Source organism: Aedes albopictus, chromosome 1 (assembly GCF_035046485.1).
Source record: "Aedes albopictus strain Foshan chromosome 1, AalbF5, whole genome shotgun sequence".
NCBI lineage: Eukaryota > Metazoa > Arthropoda > Insecta > Diptera > Culicidae > Aedes > Aedes albopictus.
This window is the reverse complement of record NC_085136.1, coordinates 8,212,369-8,230,558: the sequence shown is the minus strand read 5'-3', so window position 1 is coordinate 8,230,558 and position 18,190 is coordinate 8,212,369. Positions and strand designations below refer to the sequence as shown.

The 18,190-nt window shown below is 38.1% G+C and overlaps 1 protein-coding gene across 7 annotated transcripts in view; it reads left to right on the top strand.

Annotated features, from left to right (window-relative positions):
* Positions 1–18,190, top strand: part of LOC115254883 (potassium voltage-gated channel protein Shaker-like) — a 332,755-nt gene that overhangs the window by 227,330 nt on the left and 87,235 nt on the right. The gene's annotated exons all lie outside the window — the stretch shown is intronic.

Sequence of the window (18,190 nt, the reverse complement as noted above, 5' to 3'; positions counted from 1 at the left end):
TTTAGTTGTTTTGTGGACACGGGTTCAGTTTGACTTTTTATTCCGCATAATCATTACCTGTTCTGTGGCTTAGCTGGTTAAAGCGCCGGTCTAGAGAATACCGAGTCGTTGGTTTGAATCCCATCAAAACCCAATTTTTCTCATTATTTCATATCTCAATTTGTCAATTAGAAACATTCTGTGCCTTCTAACTACAAGTTTTTCTGCATGTTTATGACATACCAGCAAATCTGGTGAATGCCAGTAAAGGTCAACATATATCAGGAATTTCTAGGAATTGCTCCGTGAATTCAAATTACTTGAAACTTGGTCGTGTAATTCAGCTTGTTTGAGAAAGGTTTAAGGCTATTTTTTTAACCGATTCTCATGAAATTCTGAACACTGATAGTACTTACCGTTCCTACATGTGTACAAAATTTCATGAAAATTGGTTAAAAATTGACTGAGTTATAGCGAAAACCAGACCCGTGCAAAAAAAAAAAGAATCGAGTGTATTCCCAAGGATATTTTCAGATGAAAAGTTACTAGACCGACCGGGAATCGAAACCGACACCTTCAGCATGGCGTTACAGAATACTCGTGCGCTTACCGCATCGGCTATATGGATTTTAAGTAGTCTGTCAACATTGTTATGGACAAAAACCTATGAGGGGGAGGGAGGTGGCCAGAGATGAATAGTGAACTCATCGGAATGAGCTGAGAAACAGGCTCTGTCTCAGTTGGGACATAACACTAGGAAGAAAAAGAAGAAGAAAAAAGATTGTGAAGGCATTTAGAAACATTTTCAAACAGATTTTCGGCATCCCTGCCTTTGACTCAGTCCCTCTATCTGTCTTCTCCTCGTAGCCCACCTCCACCACGCCTGGATGGAATAGATGGTTGGATTAAAGCGGAAGAATGATGTGTGCACGTGACCTTTTTAATAAAGGCGTTCTCGCACTGAACCGCAGCCGCCCGAACCCATCCATCCAAGAAGGCGACCTGGGAGTCTCTTCATCACACGCCCGCCGCCGTCTTGTTGGACCGCCTCAGCCTGCTAGGTATATGATAAATGGCTACCATCGTCGTCCTCTTCTTCGTCGCCATGGGTACCTACCCATTTGGATGAACATGATGATGGTGATGCAGTCGTCAGAGAATATGAGATTTTGACCTCCTCTCGTCGCCAGACGTCACCACCACTCACTCCATGGAGTAGCGTAGACACCGAAAATGTGTGTTTGAATGTTTCACATTCGCATATCTCCAGTCGTGAATATAAACGACGATCATCGCATCGCAAAGATGGGGACTGTCGAAGGGGCTGCCACCGGTGCGGATCTATTCTATGGCCTACCTCCAGAAGTGAAATAGGAAACTTTTCAGACGAGATTTTGCTGCCGCAGATATATTCATACGCTGACTAGACAGGCGGCGTATCCCGGGTACAGGTAAAGAACAAACCAAGGATGAAAGAATCAAACAAATTTGCAATCATATTTGATTTTATTCTGCTTTTGTTATCAAAATAATCAGTCATAACAAAATTAGTTATTATCTGAAAAAAAAAAAAATCTAATCCAGGACAGCTTTGCTACTCATTAATGCAAAATCAATAATTATCATGTTCTTTTGTATGATGAAACATCTTGCTCCTACTTTGTTCTTAATAACTCGGTGGTATCTAATTCAGTTATTCTGGATTAACGAACAGTATACCATTTTTTTTTTCTTTTATTTACAAAATTATTTATCATTTAGTTATTTCCCTGTAAAATGTCGGTTCCTTCCCATCAATCCAATAACAAAATTTGCCATTCAGCCTTGCATTCAGCTATTCAATTTCAATATCAAAATTTGTTACTGTCTCCAGTCCGGGATGTGTTATGAATAGAAAAGCCGCTTCCGCCTACAAACCGTGTCGCCACTTCCATCCCCACCACCGCACACGCCGGTATGATGATGATAAGTGATGTTTATGTTTTGATTCGGTGTTCATTAGCAGCCCCGCGACTATTAGGTTAGGTTAGGCTTGGTAAGGGAAAGTTGATCCTGAAAGTTGGCTGGAAGCTGAGTTGAGAAGAGCAGCCAGCGCGCTATTTGTGGAATTTTCATTTATTGTGCCGGTTGATTATTATCATTTGCGGTGGCGATGCGGAACCTGAATAGTAGCGATGAGGCAGATGAGATGAGCAGCTGAGCGAAATCAGTGATTTATTATCAGATTATAATTTTCTGGATTTGGGTAGTGGGATTTGAATTAGCTTGGATTGTATTTGGCGAATAGAATCACGACACATAATTGATGGCAACTTGGTTTTGGAAACGGTTCGGGAATTTTATCGTCTCTACAAGTTAACAAATTGCCGATTTTGTTCAAAACAACCTAAACAGCTTGAGCTTGAGATTATTTGAAATCCTCTAATACTTTATCCTTCAATCACCCACAGCTCATGTCAAAACCCGATCCTGAAAATATCATGTTTGAAAAACTTGTGTGGCTAGTTAGTTCTACAAAAAAGTCACGGAAAACCGATATTTATGGTAAATATCATAGGCTTCTTTCGAAAAATGACAGTTGATATTCATTATGAATGTCAATTGACATTTTTCGAAGGTAGTCGATGACATTGGCCTTTACTATTGAAGTTGGAGCAGTTTTTCCATTACTTTTTTTGTAGAACTGACCTAGTCGCACAAGTTTTTTATACATCATCATTTCAGATTCAGATTCCGAAATGAGTTCTGCGAAATTGAATCTAGATATGTCGAAATGACATTTTCAGCACTGGCTCCAATAATGTCTACATGGCTACACTTACACAAGAAACCAATAAGATATCTGCCGGGGACTAAGAGGCATCTTCAGTGAGTGAGTGTTGGTCTTCTTCTATATTTAGACGAGAATGGTGCCTGCTGAGTCAGATTGCAGAGCATGAAAATTCGAGGATTATCCACAAATTTCCTTATAAATTTCTCAATGGGTTCTCAAAAATATATATCAAAGATTCATTAGAAAATTTTCTCCTGAGATTATTTTTTTTTTATTTTCAGATATTAGTTAAGCATCTCACTAGTAATTTCTCTGAAATACAGAATTCTACAAATTTCCTTTCTGATCGCTTGACAGAGAGATTCCTCCAGAAATCAATCGAAAGATTTATTTTGAAAACCTTCCATGGATATTTTCCGAAATTCCTCTGCGGATTCCAGTTTAAAAAATCTTTGTGTAGGTATTTTTTAGGAAACTGTTCCGGTGATTCCTACAGAAATCTGCCATTTTTTATTTAAAAAATTTTGCCAAGAATGCATTCCAATATTTCTCTAAGTTTCTCTAAAGCTTTCTACATAGATTTAATTATTTTAAGAGCTTTATTATAAAGCCTTGGATTCCTCGTGAAATTGCTCCACAAATTTGTTCAGAAATTTCTCCATGAATTCCTTTCAGAAAGTCTTAAACGGATTTCTTTTTAAATTCTTCTTAAACATTTTCCATGGATTCCCTATTTTTTTTTAATTTCTTTCAAAATTTCCTCTAGAAGATCCTCCTGAAATTTGTTCAAGAATTCTACTAAAAAAGTGTCTATGGATTCCCTCGGAAGATCCTGCATAGATTCTTTCAGAAATCCGCATGAAAATCCGTGCAAGAAATCATCCACGGATTTTTTTTTTTCAGAAAATCTAAAGTTTCGAATTTCTTAAGTAATTACATGAAAATTTATTGAAAGAATTAGAAACCACCCTGGAGATTTTCTCGCAAGTTATATATGAGATACCGCAATAAATTTGATCAAAGCCTCCTATAAGATATCTTCTATGTTTTTTTCTTTCAAAATTACGTCATGGATTCTTTCAGAAAGATCTCCAGGAATTCGGCTTCAAAATACACTATGGGTTCTTTTAGAAACTCCATCTGTGGTTAATTCAGAAATACTTCCAGGGATTTTTAAAGAAACTTTTCCAGCACTTCCTTCAAATCTTCCTGAACAAATTTCCAAGAAATTGCCTAGAACTCTCTTGGGAATTGATTGATTGATTTGTCTTTATCTGCCCTTGGCTGGTTCGTCTCTCACTCTCTTGGGAAAATTTCCATGGGTTCCTTCCAAAATTCTACCAAGGATTACTTTTGAAATTCTTCTTGGGAATCGTTGATAATAAATCTTGCGAAAATTTATCCCAAGATTTCTTCATTATTGTACAGAAATTCTTCCAAAAACTTCTTCAAAAATTCGTACAGAAGCACCAGAGCACCAGAGATTTGTTCAAAAGTTACTTTTCAGAATCTAATTGAAATTTCCGCAGGAATGTGTCCAGAAATTTGTTTAGTGAATTATCCATAAAATACTGCGGGAATTCCTTCAGAGATTACTGCATTACTATACCTTCACTGATTCAAGCAGGAATCCCATTGGGAATTCCTCCAAATATTTCGCCATGTATTTCCCCAGAATTGTTTGAATTTTGTCAGGAATTCATTTAGGAACATCTCAAGATGGTTTTTGGGAGATCCTTACGGAAGCAAATCTGGGCGTTTCTTCTGGAATTTCTGCAGGAACTTTTTCAGAAGTATGCACGCAGATTTCTCCAGAAATATTTTCAGAAAATCCTCTTAAAATGCCATCAAAAGATTTCTTCAGGAGTTTTCTTAAACATTTCTCAAAAAACTTTTCTAGGAATTTCACCAACGGTTTCTCGTGAGATTTCACTATGAAGTTCTACAGAAACTCCTTGTGGAATTTTTCAAGAATCTCTCGTTAAAATATATTTCCGCAGACTTTTTCAGAATTTTAGAAATTTCGTCTGTTTTTTTTCAAAAGTTTCTCAATGGAGTATTTTTTTTTTCAGATATTTCTCTAAACATAAAAAAATCTGCAGAGGGTCCTTTGTAAATTCTTTCAAGAGTTTCGAAGGAGTTTTTTTTAGGAAATTGCTTCGGCGATTCCCTCGGAAATATTTCCATCGAGGATTCCTGCAAGAATTGTTTCAGATATTCCTCCAGGATTTTTTTTTCTGAAATTTTCCTAAAATTACACTAAAAATGGCTATAACAATACTTTAGAGAATCCCCGAAGGAATCCATTGAAAGCTATGCCTTTGGAGATTCCCAGAAAATGCTTTTGATCATTTTCAGGAGAAATTCTTGGACAAAAAGTGAAAAAAATCAAAAACGAATTAATTTTGGGATGAATTCATTCTCTCAGGAATGAAACAAACTGTAGAAACATTTTAAAATACCTTTTTAATACCAAGTTATTCCTGAAGATATCCGTAAATGATTTTTTTAAATATCATTTAAAAAATGGCTACAGAAGTTGCAGACAAAGGTACTTGAGGAATTCCTGCAGAAATCCCTCAATAATTTCCATTGTAGATTTTGTAGAGATACAGCACTAGATAGAATAAAGTGAGCTTTTACTGTTTTTCTTCCAAAATGTTTAATTGAATCTCGGCTTCCCATGTACCGATTAATCTATCTGGACATTCAAAATAATTGGAAATTTTATTTCATAAAAAGCAAAAAATATTTTGGGGTAAAACTTTTAAAATACCACGAAAATACCATTTCATGAAAAAATAGCTAAACATTTTGTAGTTAAAATGTTTATGATAAATAGTTTGTTCGGAAACATTGTATGTTTTGTTATACTGATAAACTTTGCAGATCACATTTGTTGAAATTTTGAATAATCCTAATTATTTAAAAATTCAAATGTTTGGTTTTTTTCTCGGTACGGGAAATTCGAAATTAACTTTATAATCTTTCATGGAATAGTATAATTTCATAAAAAGTTGATTTTCAAGTTACCAAGGGCGTCCAGTTAAGGACAAGGTATTTGGAGTACATTGCTCAAAATTTCTAGAGTACCGTTTCTTAGAACCGTTGAACGGATTTGGATGATAATGCATCACGCTAATTGTTCAGTGGTTGTCAACAGCGTGATGCATTTTAATCCAAATCCGTTCAACAGTTTTAAAAAACGGTACTCTAGAAATTTTGAGCAATGTACTCCAAATACATTGTCCTTAAAGTTTGAATCCTATCTGAACACTAGAAGCTAAAATTCAAAGCTCAAAACTTGATCATTTCGTATGAAAATCTTCCAATGCGTAGTTTATTCAGTTCAGTACTATACCCCATGGCACAAATTTCCCAAATGGAGGAGAACGTGTCTCTGGAGCCGACCTTCTGATAATGTACCCCTGGAGGATGTTTTATAAGAATTTCTAGTACAATTTCTGAAGGGCACAAAAGTCTTCAAGGAACTGCCTGTGGAGTTTTTCGTAGGAAATCCAATAGAAACAAAAACAAAAATCTTGGCGGAATTCTTCAGACCAACACTGAAGAAATTTCTGAAAAAATGAACTTTTAAAGAAATCTTCGAAAGAATAACAAGTAGTGCTGGAGTCTGCAAATATTTGTAGAAAAATTTCTTGATGTTTTTTTAAATGCCAAGGAATGTAATCTTGTTTGTGCAGGAATTGCTGACTGTTTTGGAGAAATCCCTGAAGCATTACCGAATAAAAAAAAAAAACTCTGAAAGTTTCTTGAAGAAAGGTGAATAAATCCCAAGCAAACCCTGATGGAGGAATACCTGAAGGAACTACTGGAGAAACTACTGAACTACTTTCAGAAGAATCTACCAAGCATTTTTTGCTGAATAAATGCCTGAAAGAATCTGTAGTAACACTTGAACGAATCCCTGAGAAAATTCCAACAATAATTTCTGAGAGAAAAAACAAACTCCAAATTTCAACTTTCTCATAGAATTGCATCCAAGAAAAAGCTTTAAAGAAATTCCAAGAAGTGTTTCAGAAATTTCTAGAAGAACTCCGGGAGAATTCCTGAAGGAAATTTCGATAATAATAGAATGCCCTCTAAAATGTTTGAAGAAATTCATACATGAACTTTCAAAGCAATTCTTGAAGTAGTTTCCTAAACAATAATTATTTTTAATTAATTATTCTTATGAATTATTATTCTGAATGAATCTTTTGAAAAATTAGTTCAGAAACTCCTGAAGAACACCCAAGAAATATTTCTGGAGGAATAGCTGGAAAAACTTTCAAAAACATGGGAGAGAATGCATTCTAAGGAGAAACCTGGAGGAATTCATGAGGCAATTCTCGCTGAAACCCTCTTGGAGTCTTATTTCTATAAAACAATATGGAAATATTTTGAAAACCCTGAAGGAATTCCTAAAGGAATCCCTGGGGAACATCGAGGAGAAAATTATGAGGAAGTGCATGAGAAGGGATACATTCTAAAAGAATTCTCAGGCTAATGTTTAGAGGGGTTCCGGGTCATTTGGCCGAACTCAATTTGGCCGAAAGCCATTTGGCCGAATGCAGTTTGGCCGATAAATGAATGATGAACTTAAGTGATCATGCCACTGTTCCCCACATCAGTATAACTAGAAAGAACAACCTAAGATTCAAAGAAGGAAAAATCTGTGATAAAATATTGGCAGTTCAATCTTTTGAATGTCAAAACTTGAAAGAATAGCCTATGATTAAACGAAGGAAATACTACTGATGATAATATTGATAGTTAGAATGTCAAAAACTACCTCCGCATTATTTTGATCATAATTCGGCATTCGGCCAAACGACCCTTTCGGCCAGATGGCATTCGGCCAAATGGCGTTCGTACAAATGGCCGGACACCCTTTAGAGGAATGCCTACTGAACTAATAAAAGGAATTCCTGCAAGATGGCTTTTTCAACGATGGGTAGAAAATTTTAGGGGTGCAAAAAATGTGAAAAACTACAGTCTGAGACCATTTCGGCAGTGGGACCTATTTTGGGCACTTGCTGCTAAAACTCAGTCAATTTTTAACCGAAAGACTTGATTTTTTGGGGACACGATCAGATACAAAATCTAGCCATGTTCAAAAATTCAAGTCAATCAGTTTGAAATTGACTGAGTTATAGCAGCAAGTGCCCAAAATAGGTCCCCCTGCCCAAATGGTCCCAGACCATATTTCATGATTTTCCAGGAGGTATTTCGCATTAATAATGCTTAATTAGGCGCTATATTGAAGTTACTTCTATGGGGACGTTCCAGTATAGAGGCGTTAAAGTTTGACACCCTTCAGTAAACCGCCACAGTAGTCACCATTTTCGGACTCCGGACGTCTTCTTCATAGGACGTGTCTTGTATCCAAAAACTTAATAAAACAGCTGCCCTACTGAATTTTGGGCGACCATTTTGCAGCTTCTGGTTTACCTTTTTTGGGCTTTGGATCTTCTCCCTCCATACAAATAAAATCATATTGCTTAAAGCCTAAAACTCCCTCAACAAGCCGCCATTTTGAGCAGTGAACCACCGCACCGTTTAGAATCACCTGACACCCTTTTTTGGCTTCGGACATCTCCATGCCAATGAATATGTAGAGTAAGTGTTCCAATTATGGCTATAGTACCAATCATTCGCCATGGTTTATTTTCATCCTTTATCAATATAAAGTGCAAACACGAAATTAATGCGACACATTCAAAAGGACATAACTTTTTTACCATTGGGTAACAATCAACCAAATTTTGCACACTTTCTCATTGATGTGTATTGTTTACATGCTGTCAAACTCGAAGTCGTGTTTTTCGATGCAACGAAAATGGAGGTGAACCAACGCGAGTCGAGAGAACAAATTTTTTCCAAACACCTGGAATTTCCTGACCTGTCGCACCGGCAGTTGGGAAAAATGTTGAACATTCACCTTTCAACCGTTTCCAGAGTGTTGAAGTGGTTTCAGGAGCGATTGACGTTGGGCACCAATTAAATTTCATTAAATTCGGTTCACTGGTTTCCGAGATATGATACGTCAAAAAAAAAATTGTCTGAAAAAAAGTGTTTTGCGAGAACGGTTCTAGATTCGCGAAAGATTGACAAATCGGGCTCAAATTTGTACCAATAATGCACATATAATAGGTTGACAAACAGTTAAAATTTGAGAACTTTTGATCTACTCTATGAAAAGTTACAGCATGTTGAACATTTTGTGAGAGAAAAAAAAGTTGCCTATCCCAAACAATTTGGACACCTCCTGTATGTATAGAACTACCCTAAAATTTTGGTTTGATTCTTAACACCATAAGAAAATTGGCATGACATTTTCGGTGTCGCAATAATTTCGTGTTCGTGTAAAATATGGACACTAAGCTATCTTTTAACATATTGATGACATTCGTTGGTCTTCTTGTTATTTTTGTACACATAGTTTTCATTAGGTAGTGCCGTAATTGGTACGGGCACCCTATAGGTTGAAATCCAAAACTCCTTAAAACAGCTTTCATCTTAAATTTATGTCCACTATCCTGGATTTTTGAACCACCATCTAGAATTTTCAGTTCACCATTTTTCGGGCTCCGAATATCTTCCTCTTACTAAATATACCCATATTACATAGTTTAAGAACTCAAAACTCCATAAAACAGTCGCCTTCTTTATTTTTGGCCGCCATCTTGGATTTTCGGTTCACCATTTTTGGACAACGAACAAAAATTATCCACCATTTGCAAGATTATTCAAATTGGCGTAATTTGATATGTCGCATAATAGGGTTTTGTGCAGTTTCTCATTTGGCCACTTCCGCTGGTAATGCTGGTCCGGATCACTCGAATGGCCATAATTCCGGAACGCCTGAATCAATCCGAACTCTTTTTAATAGCTAACAATAATGGCACAAAACTCCTATTCCGTTCGGGCTAAAATTTCTATCATCGGCCAATGGCAAGTGCCTTAAAAGTGGTGACCTTTCGTTGTGCACAGACATACATACACACATACAGACACCATCTCTATTCGTCGAATTGAGTTGATTGTTATATGTGACTTGACCCTCCAAGCCTTCTATCCAAAATTCGTTTTCCGAATGAACATCAATATAGTTTTTCAGTACACTACTGTGATATATGCAAAACCCGTGGTGTATTGCTGGCGAGAAGTTTCATTTTGTCTTCAGCACTGCACGTATAAGCCTAGTAATGTTCGCCGGAAAACCATGGTCCGAGTCGGGATGTCAAACTTGAAGAATACAACCGAACCCATTCGCAGGGAAAACGTAGGTTATCAGGGGCAGTTGATCGAATGGAAGAAGGGGCACTTACCCACACTTGAATTATAATGCTCACCTAGTGATGCCAGCCTTTGTAGGGTAATGTCGTAGTGTCTCGCTATCTTCATGTCTTTATAGTTTCTTCAATATCGAATATACGAAAAGAGTCAACTGTATTCCAATGAAGAAAAACAGACACACTCAGAGCCTACTAGGTACTCCCGGGCGTAATTTTTCATCCCTGGAGAAATGTTATATCATCGAAAGCATAAAGACACTGATTAAATTAACTCCCTTCGCCATCCGTACTCCCAACGTCTTTCGGCGTCTCCTTGCCTTCGTCATCATGGCCCACTATGATTTCAAATGAAACGTAAACACGGGACGGCAAAAGCACACGCCTCGACCTAGCTAGGTACTCGATATAATGGGTGAAAAGCTTCCAGTAGTGTCTACCAGCGACGACGACCATACGGGCCATCCAAGCAAGCCACCAACCACCGCTGCCACCGTCACCGTCGAGTCCCATTTGTGGAGTGAACAAACTCCCTTAGGGGCACGGGAATGCACTGGAGATTGACTCGTCGTCGAGGATCGTTTCTTTTACGGTACGGGCAAGTGGCTGGCTGTCACACACGTGAACCCAGCCGGTATAGTGGGTGAACGAACAGTTATCTATCTCCGTTAGGGTGGCTCAAAGAATCGAGAGCTATACTATTTGAGGCTTTTTCGCCTTTGACAATTTCTGAAACGTATCTCACAACCAGGTGACAATGGTTGACAGTGTGAAAGTAAGCTAGATGAATCAAGTAGAAAAGTTAGCATTCTTCAAATACACAGCGAGGTGAAGGTGATTGTGTGAATATAATTTTTCTCGAGCAAGTCATGATTTTTGTAATAATGTTTGTTTTCATGTTATGAAAATACACAATGGAAAAAAGACATGTAATAATGACTTACTTTGTCGCATTGCAATCTCGGCGTAACGTTTTGGATCACCGATGTCGAAAAGTGACAAGTTAAGTCATGATATCATGGTTACGTGAAAACTGTAATCATGAGCTAAGCTTATTAAGACATAAGCATGATTGATGTATCCAGTATTTGCCATTAATGATTCTCCGACTCCCGACCACAAACTTTCCTTAATCTGGCCAGATATGTTTTGATTGAGGCGAAAAAAGTTGGACTAGTTTACATTTGGAATGACCCGATTCACTAGTATTTTTTATTCATTGTTTTCGGTATTGCTGTCATGGTTTTATGACTCAGCGTCACGATGTTTTATTTGGAATAACGGAAATAACTTCAACATTCATTATTATAACGCTGATGACTAACGCTACTTCTGTGTATGGAAATTGATTTTATTATTCATGACAACCAACCTTTTAACCTTTAACTCAGTTTCACGATTTCATGACTTATGAGTCATGAATCCAGCAACTAGATGTTCTTTTGCTAATTGATCATACATTGAAATGGAACCTCGATCCGAATGGTCACCCTAATGAACCCTAAGTCTATACATCTGGACACGGTGAGCATGTGGTTTCAATTGAAGCACGAGGCCTACACAAAGAAACCATCCAACAGGGGAAAAGACAGTAACAACCTCTTGATGTTCGCCATTATGAAAAGAGTTTTTGATACATATTTACACACACACACCAGTTGGTTGGAAGTCAAGTGGCCCAAGGGGGGAAATTACCAGTGTTTAAATAGTTGTAACTACCAGCAAACATACACAAAAAATACCCTATGGTATCACCTGGTCGAATGTGTCACTTCTTTCGCTCTGGATGAGGATTATCCTTTTCGTTTGGATAGCTGGCAGACTGGAACTAATTACCAGCGCAAATAGGGAACTAATTGACTGCACAAAAATCCGATGCAGTCGCCGGCCGCCCCCCGACAACAAGGGGGATGTAAATTCAATTAGCTGCAGCGAGTGAGCGAGCGAGAGAGAGACAGAGAGTGAGTGAGCGCGTGCACAAGAAATCAATTGACGACGATGCGATGGTTGACGCAACCTGCTGCAGTTGCTGCTGAATGGTGAATTGTGTCGCTGGCGCTGCTGGGTAAACAGTTGTTATTACATCAGAGCGCTGTTGCTGCTGCTGCTGCAGTGATATCCCTTGTTGGCTTCCAGTTGGCAAGGAAAACGCCCCGAGTGGAAAGGGGGGGGGGGGGGGTTGTAATTATGGCAAGTGCTGATTTTACATTTTCCAGATCTAATTGTAGCTTTTCTCGATCAACTATGTACGATTAGTACCTAACTAGATGCTATATAGATGTTTTACTTGTGGCGCTTGACAATGCTACTCGAATTGGTTCCAGCATGTAGATGTGGAAGTTTTAAAGTTTAATTGAGCAAAATGATTGCGTGTCGACATTTGTTCGATGGGGGATTTATCCGCACTGATGGTAAAGATTAGAGCAACAGAGTTTGCCATTTGGATTTAAATTTTAACTTCTAGGTTGAAACTGTTGCTTACTGGAATGTAAGACTTGATATTTTGAAAAACTTGGAACAAACATTTGTTTCAGTTTAAGATTTGGCATTCTAATTCCAGGTAATTCGCATTCAATGCCTCTGCGGAGTAAAGCTCATCATACTTTATATTTTTGCCTTTCTCGTACACCAAGGTGTACCGAAAGGCTATATATTCAGTCCAAAAATAAAACCTTGATAGAGCCCCCGGAGGGGCAAGTTTCATATACAAATCGACTCAGCTCGACGAGTTGAGATGATGTCTGTGTATGTGTATTAGCGTGGTTCAAAAAATCGTTTTTGCTCCACACCGCTCATTCGATTCGTAACCAGATTCTAAGCCTTCTCCCAAAAATTGTGCTGATTTGGTTGAAAATTGAGAGTGCACAAGCCCTTCAAAGTTTGTATGGGAATTACTATGGGAAAAGGACGTTTTTCATTCAATTGACCGTAGCATTTCCTCAAGTGCCCTAGAGTGTTAGTTGACCTTTGGTACTCCTAGGCTACTCTATCAGCTACAACTTTGCTGAAGACCACATTCAAATCAGACTCCTCATAACTTAGTTATTGATTTTTATCCAGAATGAAAATCTTTGATCATGATGGTTACACTATTGGATGGGCATCACTGCAATTTGCCTTGAAACATAGTAGCCATGATTTCTGTGTGCTATTTTTGGCGCCATGTGCAGCAATGTGTATGTATGTGTGTGTGTATGTGTACAAAAAAAGGTCACCTCGCTTTTAGATAGCAAATATCAACCGATTTTAACGATCAACGGCTCATTCGACGCAGGATCTGGTCCCATTGTTTCCTATTGAAAATGGTTCGGATCGGTCCAGCCGTTCCGGAGTTATGGCCATTTAGGTGTTCCGGATCGGTACCCCTGGAAGGGGCCAGACATGAATATGAACCAAACCCATGCATGCGACCCATCAAACCACGGTATTTACGATTATCTGATGGACGGTGAGCAGGAAAATAGTCTCAGATCATATCTCAACCGGTAGTGTTCCGGAACCGGTTCTGGGTGTCCCGCCGGAAGTGGCCAAATATCAAATTGAACATAACTCATACATGCGACACATCATACAGCGGCTTTTTCGATAATCTGATGAACGGCTAGCAGGAAAACAGTATCAGACCACATCTGAACCGGTAGTGTTCCGGAACCGCTTCCGGATGTCCCACTGGAAGTGGCCACATTTAAAAGAGTACCAAACCCATGCATGCGACACATCAAACAGCGGCATTTTTGGTAACCTGATGAACGGTTAGCAGGAAAACAGTATCAGACCATGTCTGAACCGGTTCCGGGGGTCCCGACGGATGTGGCCAAATATAAAAGAGTACCAAACCCATGCATGCGATACAACAAATAACGGCTTTTCTGATAACCTGATGACTGGTTATCAAAGAAATTGGTTAGGACCACATTAGGGACAGCCGGTAGTGCCGTAACCAGTTACGGGTGTCCCTCCAAAAGCGGCTAAATATAACATTGAACTGAACCTATGTATGCGACACAGCAAAGCTAGGATTTTTTGATAACCTCATGAACGTTAACAAGCAAACAGACCGGTGAAAAAACGTTTAACGCATATGGTCAAATCTCAACCGTTACGTAGTAATTGAACTTTACATATTTTTGACTTTGCTTGTCTCAAACTGGCTATAACTTGAAAATGGTCAAACTTATCGCATTTGAAAGATTATTAAATTTGCTACCAAAAAAGATCTTGGAATCTATTGGATTAGTTTGATAACTAAAGCTAAAAAGCTCGAAAGTAGTGTTTTGTCTTTCTCGTACACTTAGTGTACTAAAAAACTATATATTCACTCAAAAAACGATTTTTCGAAAAAAAAAAGGCTCGGAGGATCAAGTCGGATATACCAATCAACTCAGTTCAACGAATTAAGATTATGTCTGTGTGTATGTATGTGCGCAAAATAAGTTCACTCACTTTTAATTCACTTCCCATTGGCCGATTTTTCGTATTATAGCTTGAATCTAGCCGGAATTGTTTGCTATCAAAAATGGTCCAGATCGGCCAAGGCATTCCGGAGTTATGGCCATTTCAGTGATCCGGACCCGCACCGGTAGAACTGGCCGTATATAAAACTGAACTAGCCCCATCATGCGATACATCAAACTGCGGCGATTTTTGTAACCTTTAGCATGGTTGGCGAGTTTTGTGCGGAAATCAACACTGGAGACCAGAAGCTCCACGATGTCGGTCCAAAATTCAAGATGGCAGCCAAATGTTCAAGGTGACTGCTCAAAATTTAATATGGTGGCTGTCATACGCGCCAACTTGTGACGCAGTTGGGGGGGGCGAGGCCTCTCAAAATCAACTAAATTCGTAAAATTTCGAGGCAGTTCATCTAGTTTAGGCATATTTACGTGAAAACTAGTGCATTGAGCTAAAAAAAGTTGAATTTTGTCCAATTTTGGAGAGCTTCGCCCCCCCAACTACGTCACAAGTTGGCGCCTATGGTGGCTGTTTAATAGATTTAAGCTCTTAATGCATGCTATATGGAAATATTTGATATGTGGAAGATGTCTGGACTCCTAAAATGGCGACTAGAATATCCAAGATGGCGATCTTAAATCCAAGATGGGTCTAACGGCTGTTTAATGAAGTTTTAGGCTCTAAGTCCATGCAATATTGGTGTATTTGGTATGGGGAAGACTTCCAGAGTCCAAAATGGCGATCAGGATATCCAAGATGGCGATCTAAAATTTAAGATGGCGGCTCCAAATTCAAAATCACGGCTCTTTAATGGAGTTTTAGGGCCTGAAACAATGCATTTTGGTGTATTTGGTATGGGGATGATGTCTGGATTCCAAAAATGGCGACTTGAATATCCAAGATGTTGGTCCAAAATCAAGATGGCGGCTGTTTAATGAAGTATATTTTTCGTAGGGAAGATGCCTGGACGCCAAAAATGGCGACCAGAACATCCAAGATGACAATCTTAAATCCTAAATGGCAGCTTCAAATTCAAGATAGCGTCTTTTTCTTAAGAGTTTGATGCTCAAACATTGAAAGCCAGATAAACGATATGATTTCTGTTATCATGAAATGGATTTCTGTTAATTGTATGAAACTGAGATTACATCAACATTTCGCTTGAGTTTTATTTAAATGGGGTTTCGAAGGCACGAGAAAGGCGCCATCACCGCTAGGTGGATTAATTAGGGTTTTTTATTTTCTTACTGCACTGTTGCTAGTGATAAATGTTTTTTGATACACAGATCGAAAAAAGAGTGTAAAATTCTGTGTCATAAATATGATGCACATAATAAGAGCGTGGGATATCACAGAAGCTTATATGACATATCATGTAAGTGTCATAAATGTCATATAAACTTCTATTATATGTCATGTAATAATGTCATTAAATATAAGACAAATTTACATGATTTATCATGTTAACCATCGTAGCTTTAAGTCACATGACTTAAATGAAGTTTACATGACGTGTAAATCTCATTATGTTTATCTGTGTACCATAATTAATTTTTCATTATAAAGTCACATTATGTATTGGTTATATTCACTAAGGGAAATTTGCACTGAAAGTGGTCGAAATTTCAAAAATGTCATGGCATTTTTTCGTGAAATTCCGTGACATTTCTCATCTCTGGTCTCCGCATAAGCATCAGGTAACAAAAAATCAGCTACTTAGGTACGTTATCCTCCATTTGGAATGAATGTGTCATTTTAAAAATCCAAAATTAAGGAATTTTTAATAAAAAAAAGTTCAGGACGCAGCTACATCAGTGCAGCGAAAGTTGTTATTTGCATCCTAGATAAATTGTTAGAAAGAGAGGGAACATAGCAAAAATAACACGTCACCTTCAAAATCGTTACAAAGGTTTCAAGGGCATTTCCAGGCATTTCAGATACTGTTCAAAGTGTTTCTGGGAACTTCTGGAACGTTTTAAGGACGCTTTGAGAGAGCTTAGGAGCGTTTGACAGCATTTCAGGGGCGCATTTCAAATTGAAAACGATGATTTCAAGGGCGTGTCAATGGGATTATGGAGGTCTTAGGGGGAGTTTCAATGGGTTTTTGTTAAGGGGTCCCAGGGTCGACTGAAGGGCGTTCAAATCTCCGTAAAACTCCCTCGGACCCCACGTAAGGTACCTAAGACCTTCCGAAACCCCCAAAAACTCCTACCTAACGTCTCTAAAACCTGCTGAAAATTCTTTTGAAACTTCCTGAAATGCCTTCGAAATCTTCCTAAAATACCCTCTGACCCAATGTAACGCACCTAAGGCCCTCCTAAACGCTCCGTGGAACCCTCTGAGACCTCTTCACACGCCATTGAGACCCCCTTAAATGCTTCTGAGGACTCCCGAAAAAACTGAGACCCTCTAGAAACGCCCTGAGCTCCTCTGGAATCCCCTTAAACCACCTGAAATTACCGTGAAATCCGCTAGAACTTCTCTGGAACTCCCCTAACGCGCCATGAAGACTACCTGGGACCCCCTGCAGCCTTCCGAGAGGACTGTGGAACCCCCTTAACACCCTTGCCATAGTAACCGTCATATTGGTTCTGAGTAACTCTACCTCTTTTTATGCAGAGCATAAAAATAACCAGCATAAAAAGAGGTTTTGCTATTCATATCATCGGTTGGGAGTGAATAAATTAAAAGGAGCATAAAATGAGATAAATGTGTGCATCAATTAATTCAGTGCTTTACTTATGGTATAAAGTTCGCGAGAACAGGTCTTGCGTATGGGCATTTGAGATTGGGTCAAGGGGTTTCCGGAAAGCTTCCAGAGAGCCCAAAAGAAGAAGATTTTCTTAGAAAGTCCCCCCAAGAATTCCTTCAGGGATTATTGAAACTTAACAAATAGTTTTTGAAGAAAGTCGTATATTAAAAAACGCCACGGCAATTTTTCCACGAATTTCCCCAAAAATTGTTGCATGAAATTCTTCAGATACTCCTTCAGGGAGTTTTTCAGAAGTTTATTAAGAGATTATTTCAGAAAAAAAACATTATACATAATTATTCAGAATTTTACAGAGTTGTCTTTGGAGAGTTCTTATATGTAAGCATTCTTTAGAAATTCTTCTTCAAGTTTTTGTTTAGAAAATTTTCTAAAAATTCCCTCAAAAATTTTTTAAAAGTTTCATTTAGAAATTTCCACAGAAAGTACTTCATGGGTTCTTTGGAAAAAGCTTTCAACTTTCTTCAGATATTGATTTATAATTTCTCCAGATATGTATTTCTTTTGGATTTTTTATGGGGAATCATCAGAAATTTCTCCGTTTTTTTACCGTATGAAACTTCATCAGAGATATTTCTTGAGAAAACTTCAAGGAATTCATTTAGAAATCTTTCATGGATTCTTTCAGAAACTTCTCCAGTAAATCTCAGAATCTTCCAAACATTTTTTTTAGAAACTCTAACAGAATTTTTTTTAAACGCTCTAGGGATTCAGAAATTCCTCCAGAGATTCTTTCACAATTGTTTTTATGTATCCATTGGAAGTTCTTCCAGGGGATCAACCATTAGACATTTCTCTAAAGTTTTCTCTATAAAAATATGAAAATTACTGAAAGAAATATGAAAAAAATCGTATTTCTTTCAGTAATTTTCATAAGGAATCCGAAAACATGTAATAGTTCCAGCGCTCTCTGTAGTG